The sequence below is a fragment of the Sciurus carolinensis genome, chromosome 4, assembly GCF_902686445.1.
Source record: "Sciurus carolinensis chromosome 4, mSciCar1.2, whole genome shotgun sequence".
NCBI lineage: Eukaryota > Metazoa > Chordata > Mammalia > Rodentia > Sciuridae > Sciurus > Sciurus carolinensis.
The window spans coordinates 126,435,566-126,461,599 of record NC_062216.1 but is presented as its reverse complement, the minus strand read 5'-3'; positions in this window follow the sequence as shown (position 1 = coordinate 126,461,599).

Sequence of the window (26,034 nt, the reverse complement as noted above, 5' to 3'; positions counted from 1 at the left end):
CAATGGTAAGAGGAAGGGCTTGTTCTCCAGGACTTTATACCTGCCATACAAAGACCCTCAAATGAGAATATTATCAAAGGGTGGAAAGGATGATGCAGAGATATAAAATGAGTTGACAGGAAATTTAGAGAGGGTGGCCTAGGAAAGGTCTCTGTGACAAGATGGATTAGTTGATAGGGATGATGAGACAGGGTCATGCAAAAATCAGGAAAGCACATTTCCAATAGAGAAGGGTGTTCACTCAAAGGACTTAATGAATGTTAAGGAACAGAAAAAATCTTGGTATATCTGAAGTCTTCTGGGCGATGTGAATATGAGAAAAGGTGAACACAGAGTAGGAACACAGAGTAAGGAACATAGGATGAAGATTTACCAAGAAAGGATAAGGACTTTGGATTTTGTCCTAAATCAGACAGGAAGACAGACAATGGAGGGAGGAAGCTGTGTTAGTTGACTTTATGTCACAGTGACAAAATACCTGACATAATCAACTTATAAGGAGGAAAGGTTTATGTTGGCTCCCAGCTTTAAAGGTTTCAGTCCATGGTAGGTTGACCCATTGCTTTTGTCCTGTGGAGATGCAGAACACCATGGTGGGAACATGTGGGTGGAGGAAGCTTCTCATCTCATGGGCCAGAAAGAAAAAGAAGCTGGGGAGAAGAGGTTCGTGTTCCAATTTTCCCTTCAAGGGCATACTTCCTTACAAGAGGCCCCACCTCTTAAAGTTTCCACCTCCTAACTGTGCCACAAACTGGGCAATAAGCCTTTAACACCCGGACCTTGGAGAACATTTCAGATCTAAACTACAGCAGGGGTTAAATCAGGAGAATAACAGGACCTACCATTTTAAAAATCATATTCTGTCTGCTCTGGGGAGAATGGAATATAAGGGGATAAAATGCAAAATCAATACAGAAATTATTATACTCCTCCAGGCAAGAGATAGGGTGTCTTAGATTAGAATGGTAGTAAAGACAGAGGAAACTGAAGGATTCAAGATAGACTTTGAAAAAAGAAAGTGGAATTGAAAAGTGGGCTTCTACTTTGAAAGTAGAATTGATACTAAATAGGAGCAGAGTAGGGAGCCTGGCAAAGAATAAAACATGCTGTAGGAATGTATATTCCATTTGGACATCGCTGTGGAGATGTGTGGTAGCCAGACACATTGGGGAAGTCAGTGCTGGGAAAAAGTGTGTGGGATTATGATGGTGGAGATTGTATTTAATACCATGAAAATGAATGAGGTCACCAAGGAATTCAAGGACAGAAAGGAAAAGTGAGGAAACAATCTAAACTCAAAATCCCTAGTATATTCCAACTTTTACAGTAAGAATAGGAAAGAGGATCCATCAAAGAAGTCTGCAAAGAAGCAGTTAGTGAGGCAGAAAAAAAACTAAGCAAGGGTTGCAAGTCCACAAGGCTGGCCCTGCCTATTTGGAAAAAGATCATCTGTCAATGAGAAGAATGAGGTTGACAAACAAAGAGGGACCAAGATAATTATTAAAGGACCTTCACAATACCACTGAGGCTGAATCCCAACACACCTGAAGCCTTCCATCCTAGGCTTCCCAGTAATGTAAACTAGAAACCTCCCATTGTTTAATGTGGTCTGAATTGGACCCTGGTACTTGTAACCCAAAGAGTTCTAACCAATGCATTCAAGTTCAGAATTCTGGACCTTTAAAAAATAGATAACCATTGATGATGTTAATCCAAGAGTTATTTTTGTAAAAGGAGAATTTTAGGAACACTGATTCTTGCAAACTGGTTAGAAGAGATAAGAACCTGCTGGGATGAATCCAGCTGACTCTTAATTTAGATCCTGAGGATAAAAAGGAGGAGAATCCCATTTCCCTGCACCCCAACTGATATCCAGTTGATACACACCAGTACAGCCATGCCAGTTGCTTAATGCTAGCTTACATTCTATTAAGTGGCTTCCTCACCTTCTGATTATCGTCTCCTGATTACCACTCCTGCTCACACCTGTGCTGCATCCTATTTTCAACAAAGTGAAATTGCTTAGAAATATTTTGGAATTCTGTCTGTTGTCTGCCTATGATGTGTGACCTCAATTTCTTCCACCTTGGATATGAAGATGCAACAGAATAAATTTGCCTGCGGCCTGGGTGAACTTGCTCCCCATGAGAGTGACTGACTTCACTCACTCTTCTCCTTTAACCTAGTCATCAGAGCAGAGCCAGGCAGAATGCAAATGAAAATAACATCCACACTGTCACAGACACAGACACACATATGGGAAGCTGACCTCAGGTCACAGATGCCATAAACAGACAGGCAGGGAAGGCACCAGGGAGATCCATAAGAAAATGGAGACATGATTAACTCTAAGAATCATCCTGGCAATGTACAATGTACCTCTGACTCAACCCATATTACCAACAACCTCCATGTCCAAACTTACTGGCCTCCTTTGACTGGCAAAATTAACTATGATATGCCCATACAATGGGATATTGTAATTCCATTAAACTAAGTTGTGTTACATGCCACCCCACCTCCAAGGGAGTGTGGAGACACTAATAGGTTTGACTGAAGATATTGATGCCTTGAATAAAATAAGAATTCTCTTCATTAGAAAGAAATAGCAATAAAGCCTGGCATGTGCCACTTGCCTATCATCCTAGCTATTCAGGAGACTGAGGCAGGAGGATCACAAATTAGAAACCAGCCTCAGCACTTTAGCAAAACACTGTCTGAAAATAAAATTTTTAAGACTGGTTAGAGATTTAGGTCAGTGGAAGAGTGCTTACCTAATGTACAAATTCCTGCATTCAATCTCAGCACTGCTGAAGGAAGAAAGGGAGGGAGGAAGAAAGAGAGGGAGGAAACATAGGACTTGCTGCATCAACCATCCAACTTAAATTTCCTGCAATATGAGCTAGTTTGAGTAATGAATGGTATGACCACATGACAGAAAATTTGACAACTGTCTTTGCTAGTAAAAAAAAAAAAACCAAAGTAAATCATATGGTGAATTTCCTAGACGTTACAAACGAAAAGAGGAAGCTGAAAAAATGTGAATAAAATGAACAATATGTGTATGTTTGTGTCCTGTTACATGCATAGAAAACGTACAGAAGGATATAGAAGAAAGCATTAGCTATAGTTATTTCCAAAAAGTGAGACTGAAGAACATGACATTTACTTTTCACTTAAATACATTGTATTTCTTTTGCTATTGAAATCAGATAATTTTTTTGGTATAAAAATACCTAGGATTCCTAGTTCGGTAATTTGGTAGTTTGTTTCCAGATAGGTCAAAATATAACAATATTCTGAACATATCGGTATCAACTCTATCCTCTGAGATCCTCAGCAAGAGGTCCTAACCGTGATTCCACTTGAGCAAAGAAACACATCAAAAGAAAAAAGTGCTTCTCAGTGACAGGCACTTGCCTAATACATGTGAGGCCCTGGGTTCATCCTCAGCACCCCAAACGAAACAAAGAAGCACGCAACCACCCACCACTCTACTGCCTCAGAAAGAGCCCACCCGGAGGCGTGACAGTGACCTATCAGCTACTCTTCATGTTACTTTTTCCTGAATTCATTTTGACAGTCTGATTTATTTATAATCGCCCTCAATAAAAATCCTTCTTAAAATTCTTTGTAACTTATAGTTCTAGGTCTATCGAGCTGGTAGAAAGTTGGTCACCAGCTTTCCTACTATAACTAAAATCTCAAATACCTCCTGGTGGTTGAAGAAAACAAACATATATACCCAGAACTAAGAAAGCTAAGCCATGGCAGCTCAGGCAAGGGGTTGACATCTCTTTGAATTTTGTGTTTTACATTAACAATATGTAAGAATTTTACACTCCACTCAGTGATATAGTTATACCTGATTCACAATTCATAATCTACACCTCCCACCAATATTTGCATAAACTGATGCTCCAGGAAGATGTGTCTTGTCTCTGCAAAGACAGACCCCCAAAACAACACATATTTCCTCAGATTTTTTCCTCCATATGATCTCACTCCTTGGGTTTCTCTTTTTTTCTTTTCTTTTTTGCTACCAGGGATTGAAACCAGAGGCACTTTACCACTGAGCCACATCCCTGCCCTTTTTATTTTTTGAGACAGTCTCAATAAGTTGCTGAAGGTCTTGTTAAATGCTGAGACTGGCCTTGAATTTGAGTTCCTCCTGCCTGTCTCCTGAGTTGCTGGGATTACAGGACGTGGATTTCAATTTTTCAATCCTTTAAATGTTTTCTTTATTTTCCTCCAAAGCCTATTCCAACTTACCACTCACCAAACCTAAAGGCCTTTACTCAAAATTCTCTACAGCACTGCAATGAAATGCTGTTGGATAAGATTTCTGGAAAAGGTTTATTATGGTCCCATGTTCTCTCTCGGCTTACTTATACACTCACTTATTTGTACCTCTGTACTTCCTGGAAAAGAAAGAAAACATTTAATAATCAAGTCAATTAGTATTATTGAGCCTTTCCACTAAAGACTGATATGTCACTACCCAGAGCACAGCAGGATTGATTAACATGCCAACGTGAAAATACCAAAAGAATAAACTAGAAAAGTCCCAGGGGAATTAAAATAGGCTGTGGGAGTTAGAGAATAGAAAATGGGTTTGGAAATAGAACAGAGATTCAACAAATCTTGCAAGTATGTGCATAAAGTGAACGACCAGTTGGTAAGTTTTGTCTTGTTTAATATCCAACCTCTGCTCAACTTTCAAGCCATTATCTGTAAGCAAGCCAACCTGCCCACCACCTCCTGCATCCTCAGTGAGAGGGCACACCAAGAAGTCTGCTCTCTTCCCTGCCCAATGCACCATCCTGTCTAGACATGCTTCACACCTGTCTTTTCTAGCCTGTTCTAATGACTCCAGCTCTCAATCTCTCTTCTTGGCGCCTGTCTCTAACTTCACTCCCTCGGTCCACAGCCTGATAGTATTGCTTCTCTGGTACTAAATGTTGGTTCCTGGAAATTGCATTTACCCCACAAGCTACCTTTTCTTTGAGCTTCTCTAGAGAATATCCCAGAACATCCAGCACATTCTCTTAGCTAAACATGTTTCGACCTAGTTAATTAAGACCAAAGTTACTGCTGTGAGGGTCTCAGCTCCTGCATAGAGAAATAGAACGGTGGTCTGGCAAAATTCCTGGCATGTCCTAAAAGAAAATGTTTATGTTCAGGTACCCAAAGTTGAATTTGAATAATGCATGTATATGTTAGATCTCTATAGTTCCAGAAAAGGAAGTATTTATAAAGATCTAGAAAGTTTTGGGTAGAAGCAAGAAAATAATAGGCATAGAATAAATACAAGGCAAAACATGCCTTGTTCAGTTGTAGAGGAAATTTTCATTTGGTTTCAAAGAAAACATTTCTGATTCTCTGACCAAAACAATAAGCATAGTGAGTGATTCATATCATGAATGTCTTTCCCAGAAAAACCTTGAAGTAAGATTGTTTTGCTATCCAGAGGCCAGGTATGGAGATCACTGGTTAACAAGTCTGCTTGATAATCAACAAGGAACCCTTTTAAAGCCACATTCCAGACTTAATGAATCAGAATAACAGGAGAAAGAGCCAGGGAACCTATTTTTAAAAACACTAACTCTGCTCCTGGTGATTGGCCATGTGTTGGAGGCACTGTAAAGGGTGACACTCCATGGTACCTTCCAGAACTAAGAAGAAACTTTTTGCTCTCAAAGGCTGGTCGGTGGCAACTCGTTTCTTCCTTCCTATATTGAATTTTGAAATAATAAATCCTGTTTTGTTTTTGTTTTTGTTTTTTTGTTTTGTTTTGTTTTGTTTTTTATCAAATCTAATGTTATACACTTTGGTTAAAGTGTATAACAGCTATTCAATGGGATTAAGTTTGGCCTAAGGATTTCTCCATAGTGAACTGAAACCTACCTTGAACAAACAGACCATAACCTCTCCTTTAGCCAGTAGCCAAGTCTCATCCAATCATAGCATTAGAACCTCTAGCTAGTCAGGATGAAAGCTGACAAAACATGACCATATAAGGCAAACACCAACTACAGTCAATCGAGTCATTCTTTATGTAATTTTCTGTCCTCTGATTTTAAATACAACCAGTACGTGTTGCAAGACAGAGCATTCTGGACCATTGTCAGTCCAGACTGATGCCTAATTAATTAGACATTTCTTTGCTCAAATAAATGCTGTGTCATGGTTTTCATCTGGGAATGCCCCCCAAAGACTCATGTGATGAAGGGTTGGTCCCAGTGCAGTAGAGTTCAGAGGTAGGACTTTAAGGAAGTGATTGAATCATGATCTATTGAAGGGTCATAGCTGAATGGATTATTGAAAGGTAGTGGACATTTTCTTGTACTGATTTAAGCATAAATACAAATAAACTCTTACATGAAATGATAAAAAAAAAAAGAAAGAAAGAAAAGAAAAGAAAAAAGGAAGGTAGTGGAAACTGAAGAAAGCAGGCTCTAGTTAAAGGTCACAGAGAAGAGCTAACACAATCTGCTAATTTCAATTTGTCTGAATTTTTTCTTTTAACATAGCCTGCCTTCTAACAATTCTTCCTTTTCTAAAAACTTCCCAGATTTATCAGGAGGACACACAGCAAAAGTTCCCTATGATACAACTCAACTCTCTGGCCTCCGTTTGGTGGTCTGAGAATGATCTAAGCAAACCAGAAGTCCAGTCTCCCAGAAATTTGGAACTGGTAGCAAGTAAGAGAGTTAGTTCCTCAGTGTGGCTAGACCTTGCAAACTTGGAAGCTGATGGCTACCGCCTTCCAATGGGCCAAGAGCAGGAAAAGCTGTTCTGCAAGAAAGGATAAAGCAGATGCACAGAAAGAAGCAAACCAAGAGACCAGAAAGCATACTGCCAGATCCCCAACAGGTACCTACTCAGCTTCCACAACTTCCAATGCCCAGCTACATTCTTGCCCTTGGGTTCCATAAGCCATTCCTCTTTCTTATCATGAACTTTGTTATTTTTAAACTAGTTTAAGATATAAACTTTCAGTGAGGGTTCTACCTAATGTACCTACTTAAACAAACACTTGGTAATGATGTATTACTGAGACAAGTGGGGCCATGGCTCTTGCCATTCCTGGACCCAAAGCGCCCCATGCCCTCTTTCACCTTCCCAAAGACCACATGCTTGCCATCCAATCACTCAGTCTTGGCAGTGCAGATGAAAAACTGGGAATTGTTTGTGTTTGGCCCAGCATTTGCCATAGACAAGATGCCAGGGCCTGTATGCTGCCCATTTTAGTGTTAGCAATGAATCAAAGCAGGGGATACCTGCATGCATCAGCTCTGAGGGTCACAGATGGCAAACCCAGAGTCTTCTCCACTACTATCAGTTGGTGTGTTGCAGTTCTTAATGGTGGGCTGTGCCCTCCAGTGTCACAGCAGACTCCAGCAGCTCACTACCAATTTCTTCTTTCCAGGTTCTTGTCTCACAAATCCACAGATGAGGAAGAGTATGTGTAAGATTTATTTAAGTGGGAAGAAAAAAGACAGCTCTCCCCCGGGGTGAGAGAGGACCCAATAGGGGTTGCCCCTTGAGTACGCTAGTGTAGAGGCTTATATAGCATTCCAGTCAACACTATTGACCCAAATTTATGCTAATCTTGTTGGAAAAGTACCAATGCAATTGGTCCAAATTCATGTCAATCAAGTCTTGGAAAGTATCAAAGCAGACTTGGGTCTGCCCCACTTCCATTTTCCTGGTTGGTTGGTGGATGTTCAAGGGTTTGGGGATTGGGGGATTCAGGAGTTGGAGCTGCAGCTCTGTTTGCAATAGGCATGACACCTGGCTGGGCTGCGATGATACAACAGGTCTGCATGACCTGGCTTGCCTCTGCCCTGGCACAACGGCCTCAGGCCCACCTGGGCGTGGCAGCCATTGAGGCTACAACCTGTGTTTGCTGCCTGTGCTCTAGCCTGCTGCTGCTTCTCAACAGGGATTAGTAGACTGGATGTATGGCTCAGCGGCAAGGGAGTCATGTCAACATCAAATCAAATACAGACTAACTGCAGCTAACCATTCATTTTCCCTATAACATATCCTTTTCAAGAGCAAATGTTTAAATTGTCCAGCAAGATCTCTTTGCTTGCAGCAAGCGTGAAATAAAATTTTGACACCAGCTTATAACAAAATTGCTTGAATTTATTTTTTTCAAATTCATTTTTATTGTAAACAAATGGGATACATCTTGTTTCTCTGTTTGTACATGAAGTAGAGGCATACCATTTGTGTAATCATACATTTACCTAGGGTGATAGTTTTTGTTTCATTCTGTTATTATTTTTTTTCTTCCCCCTCCACCCCTCTTATCCTTCTATACAGTCCCTCCTTCCTCCATTCTTGCCCCCCTCCCACCCCCTTGAAATTATTTTTTATCAATTTTCTGAGTCTTCATAAAGACCAGTTTGGGGTTGCTGCTAAAGTTTACATTAACCAATTAGTTGTGAACTTTTAGACCACACTACGCGAGTTGTTGCTTTGTTCAAAAAATCCAATTCTGTTTTGAAAATGGATGAGAATATCAACTATCCTTTTAGAGCTGTTCAAAATCTTGTTTCTAGGTCATCTGAAATTCTCCAAAATGATGCTTAAAATTCTGCCTGTCTACAGCTGTCTCACCTAGACAGCAGTTTGGCATCTGATGCAGCTTACTTGCTCCTCCCAGGAAAATTCTTTTTTATCTTTTTCTCCTTCTGTCATTACTCAAATTGCAATTGCTGGGCATATTCCAAAACAACATCATTATTCTTTCATCAATTAGGGTATGTGCATGTACATTCATTACCCAAATCTTTGTTAGTATCCACCATGGGCAAAATACACTTTGCATTTCCTGTCTTCCAGAAGCATTCTTGGTTCCAGAATAGGTAAAAGGAAAACAAGCTCAGCAATGTGACAGACCCAGACCGCCTCATGTTTCTGAATTATGATGTGATTAAATATACTCCAGATGACAGTAGATAAAATTTAAAATATTAAAAAGGAGTTTATAAATGTGCCAAATATTTCAAAGAAACATTTAATAAGAGACTCTACATGGCATGACCCAAAGCGGTCCCACCAAAGTTTTTTCCCTCCTAGTCCCATTCTTATAGCACCTGTTTCCTTCAAATCTCCCTTCTTCCTATCCCAATGCCAATAAGTAATTGGTTTTTTCTTTATTTCTCCCTACCGCCTTCCCTTCCTCTAATACTCTGCGTTAGTCAGCTTTCCATTGCTGTGAAAGCTACCTGAGATAAGTCAGATTTTAAGGAAGGAATGTTTATTTTTGCTCAGTGTCTGAAGTTTCAGTCCATGGTCATTTGGACTGGCTGCATTGGGCCTGTGGCAGCACATTACACCCTGGCAAAAGTGTGTGGTGGAGGAGGCCTGCTTACCCCGCAGCAGCCAGGAAGCAAGAGAGAAAGAAGAAGGACCAGGTTCCCAGTAAACCTCAAGGCATGCCCCGATGACCTGACTTACTTCCACGGGGCCCCATCTTCTGAACTATCTCATATATCCCAATTGCACTGCAGGCTAAGGACCAAGCCTTCATCATACGGGCCTGTGAGGACCTTGCAGATCCAAACTATATCATATCCTAACCTAAATCTGTTCTTTTAGGAGCAGCTGAAGGCCCTGACTTGCCATTCAAGATTTTTATAAGCCTCTAAAGCTCTATTATTCTAATCATGAAAAGTCCAGGCCAATAAGCTCTTCCCCAACCAAGGGTCCTTCCTCTTTACTAGGAACCCAAGGGGAGTCAGCAGAACTATTTTTACTTGTGTACTAACTATGCCACAGGTACAGCTGCAATACAATGGAACGTGGGATATGGAAGCTTCAAGGTACCAAGGGCACCTAGAGAGGAGTGAAACTCCATTCTATTTTTGAGGACTAGTCAAGTTTCATGGGCCAATGGTGGATATAACTTGAAGTTGACACATGAGTCATTGAGAGCCCACACCTGACCATCACATAGGTGTAAGATGAGAATTTGACACTAGGCCTCCCTTCCTCATATTCTGCAGCCCAGCCAAAGCCATTCTATCTGCACTTCTCTCCAGAAATCCCAGTTGTTTTCTGAGGTACTAGGCTAGGTCATCATGGGTCAGCCACAGTGGCACTGCTCAAAGCACAGCAGAGTTTCTCTGGTGCTTCTGCTGTACAGCAAAACATCCTTTGCGAGAAGTTACCACATTGACCTGAGACAGCTTATCCTTAGCTAGTCCTGTCTGCAAGATTGCCCTCTGACTGGTATATGCACACTTGAATTTCAAGAGGGTCCCCACCACTCCTTAGACAAATAGGAGTTGCTCACTGAGCCTCAACTATTTGTACAAACAATGTAGTTTATGCTAACCACCTGCTTTCCATCGGGGACTCTGGGATTCTAGTCTGTGATAAGTAGAGGATGTTTATATGAGCAGCCCTCAATAAAAACCCTGGCCAGCCAGGGGTCACAACTCATTACAAGGGAAATCAAACACATCTTGTGTGATTCCACTGGGAGAGGACTCTTGGAAGTTCAGGCCTGGTTTCATCCAGACTTTGTCCTATATACTTGGCTGATTTTTCCTTGACTGCTTTTGGTATAATAAATCACAGGCATGAGTACTACTGTGTTGAGTCCTGGCGGCCCTCTCAGGGTATCACTGCAGGTAGGAAGGGTGGGGACCCTTAACACATTACCCCTTCTCCTTCTACAAACTCATCTCCTCCCACCCTCATCCTTGCTCCATTCTGTTCCTCAAACAATTCAATTTCATTTCTGTCTCGGCCTTTGCTCCTATTAACCCCTCAGCTCAGAATGCTCTTCCCTGTTTCTTCTTATGGCTTATCCTCCAGTTCACAAGCAACCTCCTCAGAAACTTTCTTCGACTATCACCAACTGAGTATTCATCTCTCTCATCATCTATTTATTTAATATCTGCCAATCTTCAATTTATAATTTTGTTTATTACTTAAATACTATAATTAGGCTGCAGTTCCATGAAATCTTCCTATTTCTTGCTCAGACTGTATCCCTAACTTCATGACACAAAAAGAATGCAATCTGTGTGCACTGGTAATTAAATAAATGCATCCCTGCATTCAGATCAAAATGTCCAAAGGGGGTACAGGAATCCTTAGAAATCCATTCTAGTATCTTCCATCCCAACAGAAATCTATGTCATATCCAACAGAACTCCTTTTCAAACAAAGAAAACACTGTTGTTCTCTCTATGTTTGTGTCCTTTCTGTGCTAATTTTAACAGTTCTCATGAGACACTGTGAACATTTTAATCTTGGCTGGTATTGCTGGAAATAATTGACCAGAACTCATGTTTCACTATGTGACTCAGGAGTAGCAATGATCTTTTTTACTAGTGTTAAGAACTCAAATTCGTATAAGACAACACTCTGTCAACCTATCTCAAAGTTTTCTCCCTGTGACCTTTTCCTCTTTGCATGTATTTGTGGAATATCTAAAGCAAATGTTTAGTGCTATGAAATAAAATGAAAAATGTCCAGGCTAGATTTTAAAATCAATTGCTTTATAAAAACACAAAATAATGTTGACAAACTATCAAACAAAGAGAAATATGACTAGTCTCCCTAATGAGTGGAAAAGGTCAAAGACAAGGGCTTCCTCTAAAATACATTATTATATGAGGAATACCTCATGACCAGAGTTCAAAGCAAGAAGACTGCAAAACAAAAAATACACAAAGCAAGCAGAAAACAATTAACAAAATGAAAGGAAGTAGTTTATTCTCATCAATAATAAACTAAAATGTAAACAGATTAAACACACAAATCAAGATACATAAACCGCTACAAAAATAAAAAGCAACAAAAGGCATAGACTGCTTAAATGCACAAAAATAAAAAATAATCCAAGACCCAACTATATGCTGCCTACAAAAACTTGCTTCATTGATAAAAATACATAGACTAAAAGAGAAGGATTGGAAAAAGATATATCACACAAATGGAAATAAAAAATGAACAGAAATAGCTATAGTCATATCAGATAATGCAGACTTCAAATTAAAAACTGAGAGAGAGAAAGAGAGAGAGATGACAGAGGTAATTATATATTGTTAAAAGGGTCAATTCAACAAAAAGATATAACAATTATAAACACATACACACCCAACATGGGATCACCTAAATACATAGAGCAAATATTATTAAATCTGAAGGGAGATATATACTCAAATACAACAATAGTGAGGGACTTCAACACCCCACCTTTCTCAATGAATAGATCATCCAGACAGAAAATCAGGAAAGAAACATCTGAATTGAACCATACTATAGAGCAAATGTACCTGCAGACATTTATAGAACATTACATCCAATGGCAACAGAATATGTATTTTCTCAAAGCGAGAAGACTTCAGTGAAGTACTAAAGTTCACCTGGCTATCCAGGATAGCACTCCAGGCTGACACATAGGGGTGTGTCACAACAATAGGAAGAGCCCAGATCTTGCCTACATTTGGTTGGTCAGGGACAGGAAGATTCTGCTAGGTGGGCTGTCTGATGTCCTCGGCCTTAAATGAACCATTCTGACCTTTCAAGTTGCATATCCTCCCACTTCCCAACTTACACCTAAGCTCATGTCATGTTGAAATCCTCACAATTACTCATATATGTGGGGTTATTTTACATCTCTAGGTCTTTGCACATTGCTGTTCCTCCATTGGTAATGTAGTTCCTTTTTCCTTTCTCTTTCTACCTAGAATTAAACTATTCTGAGAAAAAATCTGCACAGGTACTACCTCCTTGGTGGAGCCTTCCCCAACTCCCCAGGAAATCCCCTCCCTGTTTCTACTGCCCTTTGGGAAACCTTGAAATAGCATTTGGAGTTTATATTTTAACTATTTTTGTATCGTTCTTCTTCCAGCTAGTCTGTGAGTTCTTTGAGGCAACCAACTTCCTTCATTTTTGTATCTTTACAGCTCGGTAGTTCTATAAACACTGACTAAATGGCTGAAGAATCAGAATTGAGACTGCAGGCTTGACTCCAGCTACTAACATCTGGACAGTTAAGATAAAGGGAATTAAATGTAATATGTTGTGACATGTTGGAGATTTTACCATCTACAACCTTCAAAATGGTTTGTTACAATTTTTTCTACGGAAGTTTATACCCCCGTCATTGATGTACCCTATGTTCCATTAAACACAGACAGGCAGTGTACTCCAAAAATTAATAAAGTCCAGAATCCTAGGAGTAGAATTAAGATACATGCAGCTGCTCATCTCCATGAAGATTTACTGTCCAACCTGAAGAGACACATTGCCGTGTGACAGGAATTTATTTACAGTCAGAGCCTGACCTCTTTCATGTTGCATCTGGGGTGGCCTGGGGATGTATGGTCCCTGTTTAGCAGCAATGACATTTCCTGACTGTGGGCTGCAGAGACCCTCCTAAACTCAAGGACAGAATATCCTGACCCTGATGATTTCTTGGGACAAAATATCAATAGATTTCAAGGACAGGCTTATTAGAAGAGAGGAGCACAGGAACCACAGGGTATCAAAAGCCCACAGGCTGCCTGCCACCTTCTCTAGAAATCAAAACAGAACAATTCAAGCAGACTTGGGACCCTAGGAGCCCTGCAGTGTGAAAAGGCTGGTGGCAGATGCAAGGGTGTGAACCCTCAGGGAAATGAAATCAGGCTGACCTTCCCCCTACCCCTTCCTTTGGCATCTCTCTGCTCCATATCTAGGTTACAGTATTGCAGTGTCCAAATCAGAGAAGTGAGTCTCACTCTGGTTTCTGCAGACCTGCTCCAATCTCTGAAAATCTTCAAGTACACACTGAATAAAGTGCCAAGGAGTTCTGTATATCTTAGATATATTGTAAATTTTCTGTTGCTCAATCTTCTTTTTTTTTTCTCTTTTCCTCTATCCTCACCATTTCTACAAACCTCGAGGTTATTTTTTTTAAATATTCTTGTCTGCTGATGCCTCCAAAAAATGTAAAATTTTAAAAAGTCAGACTAAGAAAGTTGTATGTGTTGGTAATTGTGATCACCAAAACCAAATGTTTCCAATGAAATCAGATAGTGAAATTGATTAAAGATCAGGACATGATTACCAAGAAAACTGTTTAAATTCACCAAACTCAATATGAGTCACTTCAAGTATAGCCTGTTCGGCATCATTAGATTCACAGAGATAAATATTGTCTATAGTAATTAGTCAAGAGAATGTCAGTTAAACTATTAAATTGCCTTACTCCATCTACAGCATTAACCAGAGTCTTATGTAAAACCTAAAGACACAAATGGACAAGAATTTGTCTGTGTTCCTCTAAAGGTATTTTAAATTTTTTTTTTATTTTTACAGAATGCACTTTGCTTCATTGTACACGAATGAGGTACAACTTTTCATTTCTCAGGTTGTACATGAAGTAGAGTCACACCATTCATTTAATCATACAAGTACATAGGGTAATGATGTTTGTCTCATTTCACCATCTTTCCTTCCCCAACCACCTCTCTTCCCCTCATTTCCCTCTACACAATCCAACATTTCTCCATTCTTCCCTGAACCACCCCCCACCATTATGTTTCAGCATCCATTTATCAGAGAAAACATTCTGCCTTTGGTTTTTGGGGATTGGCTTTTTTCACTTAGCATGATATTCTCTAATTCCATCCATTTACCTGCAAATGCCATAATATTATTATTCTTTATGACTGAGTAATAGTCCATCATATATATATACCACAGTTTGTTTATCCATTCATCTATTGAAGGGCATCTAGGTTGGTTGCACAATCTAGCTCTTGTGAATTGAGCTGCTATAAATATTGATGTGACTGCTTCACTGTAGTATGCAGATTTTAAGTCCTTTGGGTATAAACAGAGGAGTGGGATAACTGGGTCAAATGGTGGGTCTATTCCAGGTTTTCTAAGGAATCTCCATACTGCTTTTCAGAGTGGTTGCACTAATTTGCAACCACCAGCAATGTATGAGTGTACCTTTTCCCCACATCTTCTCCAAGACTTATTATTGCTTATATTCTTGATAATAACCATTCTAATTTAAGTGAGATTAAATTTTAGGGTAGTTTTGACTTACATTTCACTAAATCTAGAGATGTTGAACCCTTTTTATATATTTGTTAATCGTCTGTATATGGTCTTCTGTGAAGTGTCTGCTCAGTTCCTTTCCATTTATTGATTGGGTTCTTTGTATATTTAGTGTAAAATTTTGTAAGTTCTTTATAAATTCTGGAGATTAGTGCTCTATCTGAAGTGCATGTGGAAAAGACTTTCTCCCACTCTGTAGGCTTTCTTTTCACACTGACTGTTTCCTTTGTTGAGAAAAAGATTTTTAGTTTGAATTCATCCCATTTATTAATTCTTGCTTTTATTTCTCACACTTTGGAAGTCTTGTTAAGCAAGTCTGTCCTAAGCTGACATGATGAAGATTTTGGCCTACTTTTTCTTCTATTTGGTGCAGGGTATCTGGTCTAATTCCTAGGTCCTTGATTCATTTTAAATTGAGTTTTGTGCAAGGTGAGAGATAGGGGTTTAATTTCATTTTGCTGCATATGGATTTCCAGTTTTCCAAGCACCATTTGTTGAAGAGGCTATCTTTTCTCCATTGTATGTTTTTGGCTCCTTTGTCTAGTATGAGATACCTGTATTTATGTGGGTTTGTCTTTGCGTCTTCTACTGTGTACCATTGGTTTACGGGTCTACTTTGGTGCCAATACAGTGCTGGTTTTGTTACTATTGCTCTGTAGTATAGTTTAAGTTCTGGTATTGTGTTACCTCCTGCTTCACTTTTCCTGCTAAGGATTGCTTTGGCTATTCTGGGTCTCTTATTCTTCCAAATGAATTTCATGATTGCTTTCTCTATTTGCATGAGGTACATCATTGGAATTTTAATTGGAATTGCATTGAATCTCTATAGCACTTTTGGTAGTATGACCATTTTGACAATATTAATTCTGCCTATTCAAGAACTTGGGAGATCGTTCCATCTTCTAAGGTTTTCTTTAATTTCTTTCTTTAGTGGTCTGTAGTTCTCGTTGTAGAGGTCTTTCACCTCTTTTGTTAGATTGATTCCCATGTATTTTTTTTAAAAGCTATTGTGAATGGAGTAGTTTTCCTAATTTCTCTTTCAGAGGATTCATCACATGAATAGAAATGCATTAGATTTATGCGTATTGATTTTATATCCTGCTACTTTGCTGAATTCATTTATGAGTTCTAGAAAGTTTCTGGTGGAGCTTTTTGGATCCTCTAAATATAGAATCATGTCATTGGCAAATAGTGATAGTTTGAGTTCTTCTTTTCCTATTCATATCCCTTTAATTTCTTTGGTCTAATTGCTATGGCTAGAGTTTCAAGGACAATGATGAATAGAAGTGGTAAAAGAGGACATTTCTGTTTTGTTCAAGTTTTTAGAGGGAATGTTTTTAGTTTTTCACCATTTAGAATGATGTTGGACATGGGCTTAGCATAGATAGCCTTTACAATGTTAAGGTGTGTTCCAACTATCCCTATTTTATCTAGTGTTTTGAGCATGAAGCAGTGCTGTATTTTATCAAATGCTTTTTCTACATCTATTGAAATGATCATATGATTATTAACTTTAAGTCTATTGATGTGATGAATTATATTTATTGATTTCCAGATGTTGAACCAACCTTATATCCCTAGGATGAACCCCACTTGATGATGGTGCACTATCATTTTAATATGTTTTTGTGTGCAATTTGCTAGAATTTTGTTATGGATTTTTGTGTCCATGTTCATCAGGGATATTGGTATGCAGTTCTCTTTCCTTGACATATCTTTGTCTGGTTTTGGTATCAGGGTGATACTAGCGTCATAGAATGAATGTGGAAGGACTCCCTCCTTTTCTTTTCATGGAATACTTTGAGGAATATTTGTATAAATTCTTCTTTGAAGGTCTTGTAAAACTCAACTGAGAATCTGTGTGGTCCCAGGCTTTTCTTCCTTTTTTTGATGGTTTCTTCTATTTCATTACTTGAAATTGATCTGTTTAAATTGCATATGTCCTTCTGATTCAGTTTGGGAGGATCATATGTCTCTGGAAACCTGTTGATGTCTTCGAGACTTTCTATTTTGTTGAGTATAGATTTTCAAAATAGCTTCTAATTATGTTTTGTATTTCAATAGTGTCTGTCGTGATATTACCTTTTTCATTATGACTGTTAGTCATTTGAGTTTTCTCTCTCCTTCTCTTCATTAGTGTGGCTAAGGGTTTATCAATCTTGTTTATTTTTTTCAAAAAGTAAACTTTTTATCAATTTTTTGAATTGTTTCTTTTGTTTCAATTTTGTTGATTTCAGATCTTATTTTAATTATTTCCTGTCTTCTACTACTTTTGGTGTTGATTTGTTCTTCTTTTTCTAGGGTTTTGAGATGTAATGTTAGGTTATTTAGTTGTTGACTTTTTATTCTTTTTTTGAATGCGCTCCATGCAATGAATTTTCCTCTTAGTACTGCTTTCATAGTGTCCCAGAGATTTTGATATGTTGTATCATTGTTCTCATTTACCTCTAAGAATTTTTTTTTATCTCCTCCCTGATGTCTTCTGCTATCCATGCATCATTCAATAGTGTATTATTTAGTCTCCAGGTGTTGGATTAGTTTCTGTTTTTTATTTTATCATTGATTTCTAATTTTGTTCCATTATGATCTGATAGAATATAAGGTAGTATCTCTATTTTTTTGTATTTACTAAGAGTTGCTTTGTGGAATAACATACGGTCTATTTTAAAGAAAGATCCATGTGCTCCTGAGAAAAAAATGTATTCACTTGTTAATGGATGGAATATTCTATATATGTCTGTTAAGTCTAAATTATTGATTATATTATTGAGTTCTATAATTTCTTTTTTCAATTTTTGTTTGCAAGATCTTTCCAGTGGTGAGAGAGGGGTGTTAAAGTTTCCCAGTATTATTGTGTTGTGGTCTATTTGATTCCTGAAATTGAGAAGGATTTGTTTGATGTACGTGGATGCTCCATTGTTTAGGGCACAGATATTTGCAATTATTATGTCTTGTTGATTTATGGTTCCCTTAAGCAGTATGAAATGTCCTTCCTTATCCCTTCTGACTAACTTGGGTTTGAAGTTCACTTTGTCTAATATGAGGATGGAAACCCCCACTTCTTTACTGAGTCTGTGTGGTGTGTTTTTTCCCATCCTTTCACCTTTAGTCTGTGGATGCCTTTTTCTATGAGATGAGTCTCTTGAAGGCAGCATATTGTTGGGTTTTTCTTTTTAATCTAATCTACCAGTCTATGTCTTTTGATTAATGAGTTTAGGTCATTTACATTCAGGATTATTATTGAGATATGATTTTATTCCTGGTCATTTTTGCTTATTTTTAGTTTTTAACTTGCCTTAGTTTCTCCTTTGATTGGTTTTTCCCTTAGTGTACTTCCTCCCTTTGCTGACTTATATTGTTGTTTTTCATTTCCTCCTCATGGAATATTTTATTGAGAATGTTCTATAGTGTACACTTTCTATTTGTAAATTCTTTTAACTGTTGTCTATCATGAAAGAATTTTATTTCATCATCAAATCTGAAGGTTAATTTTTCTGGGTATAAGATTCTTGGTTGGCATCCATGTTCTTTCAGAGCTTGAAATATATTGTTCCAGGTTCTCCTAGCTTTTAGGGTCTAGGTTGAGAAATCTGCTGATATCAGTATTGATTTTCCCCTATATGTAATCTGATGCTTTTCTCTCATGGCCTTTAAAATTCTATCTTTATTATGTATGTTAGGCATTTTCATTATTATGTGCCTTGGTGTGGATCTGTTGTAATTTTGTATATTTGGTGTCCTGTAAGCATCTTGTATTTGATTTTCCATTTCATTCTTCAGGTTTGGGAAATTTTCTGATATTATTTCATTGAATAGATTGTTCATTCCTTTGGTTTGTATCTCTGTGCCTTTCTCAATCCCAATAATTCTTAAATTTGGTCTTTTCATGTTATCCCATAATTCTTGGAGGTTCCATTCATGATTTCCTACCATCTTCTCTGTGTGGTCAACTTTATTTTCAAGATTAAATATTTTGTCTTCTGAGGTTCTGTTTTCCAAGTGATCTAGTGTGTTGGTGATGCTTTCTATTGAGTTTTACTTTGGTTTATTGTTTCCTTCATTTCAGGGATTTCTGTTGTATTTTTTCCCAGAATCTCTGTCTCTTTATTGAAATGACTTTTTGCTTCCTGCATTTGCTCTTTTAACTGTTTATTAGAGTGATCATTCATTGCCTGCATGTGCTCTCTTCTATCATCCTTTACTTCACAGATCATTTTAATTATGCACATTCTAAACTCCTTCTCTAACATTTCTTCTACCGTGCTGTCAACGGATTCTATTAGTAGAGCATCTTGGTTTGTTTGGGGTGCTTTCTTCCCTTGTTTTTTCATGTATCTTCCCCTCCAGTAGTGTGGATCTGAGGTATTGCAGTTTCCCCCCATTAGCTTATAGTGACCCTGCAGGTTTCCAATACCTCATCTTTAAGGGGGAGATCAATATTATCAGCACCCAATACAAACAATATGCAACTTTAAACCAAATATCCCTGATTAAGATGTTAACAGTTTTGTAATATACAGAGAGGATGAGTTTGATTATTATCTATGGTACAAACAATAGGTTTGCAATGAGGTCTACAATTTCTAATGATAGACAAAGAAGATGGGAAGAGGTGTAGGATGTAATGTTAATGGGATAAGAAGTGAGTATATAGAGGTACTAGGTCACAGGAAGAGTGAAAGGGGAATTAAAAGAAGTTGGTTGTTTGCAAGAGAAAAGGGAGAAAGAGATTCTGAGGAAACAGGTAAATAAGAGGAAAATAGAGTGAAAAAAACAAAAAATTAAAATTAAAATTTTTTTAAAAAAATCTATAACTGTAATATGCTATTCAATCCTCCCAGTCTTCAGTAGCCTGATGGATGAAAGGTACTTGATAATGAGCTTCTAGTCTCCAGCGGATGTCCCAGAATGGGAGTTTCCCCACCTAAAGATGGTGGTTTTGGCTTCAGGAATAATCCAAGATGGTGGCAGAGACTTCTGAACGTGTTGGTAGATGCAGAACCAAAAGGTGAGTCGCTGAAGCTTGGGGAGTGGGTAGGTGGGCCGGTGGGCATGGTCCTCTAAAGGTGTTTATTTTTTAGATCCTTTTTATTCATGTTGCAGTTTCTTTCTATGGCTCCAAAGTATTTAATTAAAACACTGGAAGATAACCTAGATATTGTCTTGGATAGAGTTTGCCAACATTTGTTTTTTCTTTTCTTCCTTAAACAGACAATCCTCCCCCACCAAAAAGAAAAAGAACAACCTAATAAATAAATAAAAGCAGACTTTATGATCCACAGTGTAGCTTTGAAAAGCCATTTATTTCTTTGGGGCCTCCCTGCTCTATAATATGATTCAGGTGTCTAGCCCAGGAGCTTCTAGGGCATCAAGATATAAAACTGATATATTTTGACTCAGGACAGTTTGAAAGTCACCAATCTTAAAAGAACTTCTCATTCTATGGTCAAGAAAATAAATCCAGGAGAGGTTAACTCACCTTCTTAAATGTCAAAATCAGCTGGTTGCTAATCTGACAGTAGAACCCAACTGTCTACAACACCCAGCCATTTCCAGTTAGTGCCCAGGTCTCCTCTGGAGCACAGTGCTGTAAAGAACACCTGTGTTTACAAAGATGTAATCAACTGCCTCCTCTAAGCCCAAGATGGAAGTTGGGTTTTATTACCTAATTTGATACAGCAACTAATGAATATCTATTACCTACAATCACCACAATCATGGGGTTTCTCCCATTAAAAATGGCACCGTTATCTGACATAATTGATTATCAAGTATCACATTTTGGTTGCCAAATATGATTTTTTTTTTTGCACCAATGATTGAACCTAGGAGTGCTTAACCACTGAGCCACATCCCCAGCCCATTTATTTTTTATTTTGAGACAGGTTCTCACTAAGTTGTGGAGGGCCTTGCTATGCTGTGAAACTGACTTTCAACTTGCAATCCTCCTTGCTCAGTCTCCCTGAGCTGGTTGTCAAATGTGAAATGAAAACAACTAATATTGATGGCAAAGCACTTTTTAAAAATATAAGTGCTGAATGATTTATAAATAAAAACACAAAGTTGTTCTCTGTAAACAAGAACATGAATACCTCTCTCAGGACACCATCTATGCAATGTCACAGATAAAGCAGGGCAGCATTGACACAAAGAAGAAAATATGATCCAAAATTGAAGTGGCCTATTTAGAGGTTCAAGAGCAGCTTCTAGATGCCAGAGCTCCTTGTTCTTTTCTACATTAAGCTTCTTTTTCTCACCATGTACATCAACCCTGAATTTAAGGTAACTGTTTCCTGGTATTGTTAAATTTTCTTTGTCTTAGGGAAAAGAGAAGACACAAGGAATTTGCAGGATAGTAGAATGTGATCCAGGATAATTAAATGCAGTAAGAGTAACTGATGGATTAGCCTTTCATCCCATTAGCCCACAGCATAAACCAAAGTCATAGACATTTAGTAAGTTCTTTGTCATTTGTTTTAATGCTTTTTAAATGTGCTAAGGAGAAAAAATTTATGATGTGTTCCTACACCATTCTGGTTATGAAGGTTCTATTCATCAATAACTAATTTATTTCTATAATGGAATATAGTTTACAAAGGATGCTTCCTATAATAAATATGAGGAACTAATGCAGAAGTCTCTAATTATTGAACAATATAGGAAGGAATAGAAGTAGTTGCTGAAAAAAATTCTACATAGCAACTCTGAAAGAAATGTGAGGTGGAAAAATGTTTTAAGTACTCTAGGGGGAAAAAAAATCACACATTCAAAATTTTAACCAAAGAAAAGTTCAGTGTACTGCTTACTTATTAAACATCTAAATTCCAGTCGAAAGACCCTCCCATCCCGCTTACCAAGCTCACTGTAATAGACTTAAAAAATTATTAAAATATATCTATTATGCAAAAATAACCAACTCCAGAGCACACTTGCTTAAGGGTTTGCCTTAGTAAACACATCAGACCAAATATAGTCACTTAAGTTTAACCCCTAATAGTTCCCATAAATCTCAATTTCCAATATCACCAGTAATTTCCCAAAATTGATAAATTAACCCAGCATTTAATTATAAATTACTTTAATAGAAGTAAAAATTATAAATAATTTAAAATAATGCCCCTGCTTTCCACAATTACATTTCTTTGGCTTATCTCAGCTGCACTTCACTGGATCTTATGTTATATGACCTTCTTTGCAATTATAAGTTTAAGCTGGTGAATATTTTTCTTCTTAGTCACAAATGGTGATGTTATAACTGGTCACACAATTTCTTTGCTATAACCATCTAATTCACTTTTTTTTATATTTTAACACATTTATTTTGAAATAATTTTCAACTTAGAAATAAGTTCCAAAATAATACAAAGAGTTCCTACGCACCTGTTATCTACCTTCTCCTATTTGTTTTTTGTTTTTTTCCTTTTTAGTTATACATGACAGTAGACTGTATTTGGGCATATCATACACGCATGGAGTATAACTTCCCATTCCTGTGGTTGTACATGATGTGGAGTTACACTGGTCGTGTATTCATATATGAACATAGGAAAGTTATGTCCGATTCATTCTACTGTCTTTCCTATTTCCATCCCATCTCCCTTCCCTTCCTTTCCCTTTGTCTAATCCAGTGAACTTCTATTCTTCCCTCTACCTCCCTTATTATGTATTAGCATTCATATGTCAGAAAGAACATTCATCCTTTGGTTTTTTGGAATTGGCTTATTTCACTTAGCATGATAGTCTCCAGTTCCATCCATTTACCAGCAAATGCCATAATTTCATTCTTCTTTATGGCTAAATAATATCCCATTGTGTATCCACTCATCTGTTGAAGGATGTCTAGATTTGTTCCATAGCTTGGGTATTGTGAATTGAGCTGCTATAAACATTGATATGGCTGTATTCCTATAGTATGCTTATTTTAGATCTTTTGGGATATATCCAAGGAGTGGGATAGGTGGGTCATATGGTAGTACCATTCCTAATTTTCCAAGGAATCTCCATACTGCTTTCCAGAGTGGTTGTACCAATATGCAGTCCCACCCGCAATGTATGAGTGAACCAACCTAATCAATAAATGGCAAATGAACTGAACAGGCACTTCACAGAAGAAATACAAATAGTCAAAAGTATATGAAAACAAAAATGTTCAACTTCTCTAGCAATTAGAGAAATGCAAATTGAAACCACACAAGATTCCATCTCACTCCAGTCAGAATGGAAATTATCAAGAATACAAGTAACAATAAATGTTGGTGAGGATGTGGGGAAAAATGTTCACCAATTCACTTTTATCTCAATGTAACCTGACTGAAATCCAAAATCTGAAATGCTCTGACTTATTTTGGAGTTTGAATTTTCATATTAGGGATGTCAACCTGTGTATTAAAGGCAACCTGTGTATTAAGGTGTTCCACCTTATACACACTAAATGTTCAACAAACTGTCAACTTTCTTAGTATTATAATAATGACAATCCAAAAATGTTTGTGGACCACAAGTTTATTGTTCAAAAGACAGCTTTGAGTTTGCTCCTCATTTGTCTTCCTCTTTTTTTTTTTTCATTCATACTGGCAAACATAAAGCACATGGAAAAAACAGAGAACACTGGATAAAACGAGAGGAGCAAGATAAGCAAATACTGAGGTGTAGTGTTACCATTGGGATGGCCAGTTGAAGTCAGGACCTGAACAAAGAACTGAGCAAGACACACAGAAGTAACAGAATATGGCTTTATTGAAGATGAAGATAGCATTCCAATAGGTAGAACAGAGTAGGCCAAGCAAGAGAGAGAGGCTCAAGGACCCAGTGTCTGGAAATTAGGGTCTTATATCCTGAACTATGGGGCATTCTCTCCCACATATGCACCTGATTAAAGACCTTACCCCATTTTCTCCCACTGGTTATCTTATGATACCTGATTGAGAATATTTTCCAATTTTCCCCCATTGGCTACTTTAGAAAACCTAATTAGATGGAATATTACGCAGTCATAAAAAATGACTTTATAACATTTACCAGTAAATAGATGGGTCTGGAGACTACCATCCCAAGTGAAATAAGCCAATCCCAAAAAAACCAAAGGTCAATTGTTTTTACTGATATGTGGAGCTACTGATATGTGGAGCTAAAACACAATAAAGGCAGGGAGGGGAAGAGGAGAAAGTCAGTAGATTAGACAAAGGGAAACAAAAGGAAGTGGGGATAGGAATAGGAAAGACAGTAGAATAAATCTAGCATGATTTTCCTTAGGTCATTTTCGAAATGACCTAAGCGAATCCCACCATTGTGCCCACCCAAAAGAATGGGGTCCTAATTAGAATAAGATGTATTCCATGCTTGTATAATTTTATCAAAATAGATTCTACTGTCATATACAACAACAACAAAAAAAAAAAATCCAATAAAAAAACAACAACAAAGAAAACCTAATTTGAATATAGCCCACTTTACTTCCATTGGTCATTTTAAAATTTGAACCTGTGGCAGAGTAGTCAAGGTGATGAGACCTCGGTGGCAGGAGTTGTCATGGTAATGAGATTTACTGTAAACAGAAACAGGATTCCCTCCTTGTCTTGTCCTCCATGGGTTTCTTTCTAATACCCTGTCACCGCCATCTTGGTGTCACTGAATTCCTACCTAACAGGAGACAGCTCTGTTAGGCGTCTGATGTGACGGCTCACGTCACAAGCAGGTAGCAACGAGGTCCTGCCATCTTAAAAGCAGAGAAGAGCTCCGGGTGCTGCTGGCCAGCCACTCTTTATTGTGAAGATATTTTCTGTAGTTATTAAAATTAACATGAATATAGTTGAATGTAGTCTGTGTTGTGAAGTTTTAAAATGTGTCAATTAAACTACCCGGAGGGACTGTGCGGGAGGCAAATTGAAGAGTTTTGGGTTAGTAGCCTTTGCATTCTGTCCTTTTCAACCTCACTTTTATTTTTCATCATAATTTTCTCTCTGAATTGGCAAGCTCTAAAAGGCTTTTTTAAAAAATGTATTTACAGTGACAAGTTGTAATCTAACCTAAAAACGTCATGTTTTTCTTTTCTCTCTAGGTGTTTCTCTCCCATGCCTTTCTGAGAAAATGTTTTGAATGTTTCATCAAATGTGAGAGAAAATTCTATAAATATGAGCATATTTTTATTACAAACATCTTGTTATGCAACTGTTATTGAATTATTCTAATCAAGCAAGGACCTTAGTGACTGGCTTTCACTTGCTCAGATCTTTGTGACTGTGGTTTTCATAAGCCTTTTGTCTCCACAACCCCCCACAGGAAGAACTTTGGCTTCTCAAAAATCCCTGTGGCTGAACTCACAGGGTTGGAAGGCACAGAGGCATCTCTCATTAGCAGGCAACTGCCAGTTTCCTAAGTGCCTCTTTGATGACCATCTGATTCTGTGTATCATGAAAACTTCAAGGATACTTAGTATTTTTCTTTCTTGCAATTAACTTTGCCTTAAGCAAACTACCTTACCTCTCTGAGTCTCTTTGCTCGTCTGTAATAAGAGAATAATAATAACTACTTTGTGGGGATTGATTGGACTGCCTCACACAGAGTAAGTCAATATACAACACCTATTATTACAAACATTTCTTCAAACTCACTTGACTGACTACCCTACTTAACTAAAACAAGGGAGGTGCAATCACAATACCTGGTCAGGGGCCTGAGTTACCCCACCTCCAGGGTCTCCAGATGAACTTGTCCTTCGGCCTGGAATGACCAGGCTACCCCTGCGACACCTCTCTTCCCAGCTTCCTTAGTACCTGCAGGATGACTCAGGGAGGGCTGTGGGTATGGACTTGTGTCTGAGGTAGATGGAGCCTGGGATTTCACTGTTAGCTCTGGCACTTACTGACCACGCATCTACAACAGTGAAGATGACTTAGCCTCAGTGTCTTCATCTGTAAACTGGAAGTAGATTGTCATAGTATCCACTTC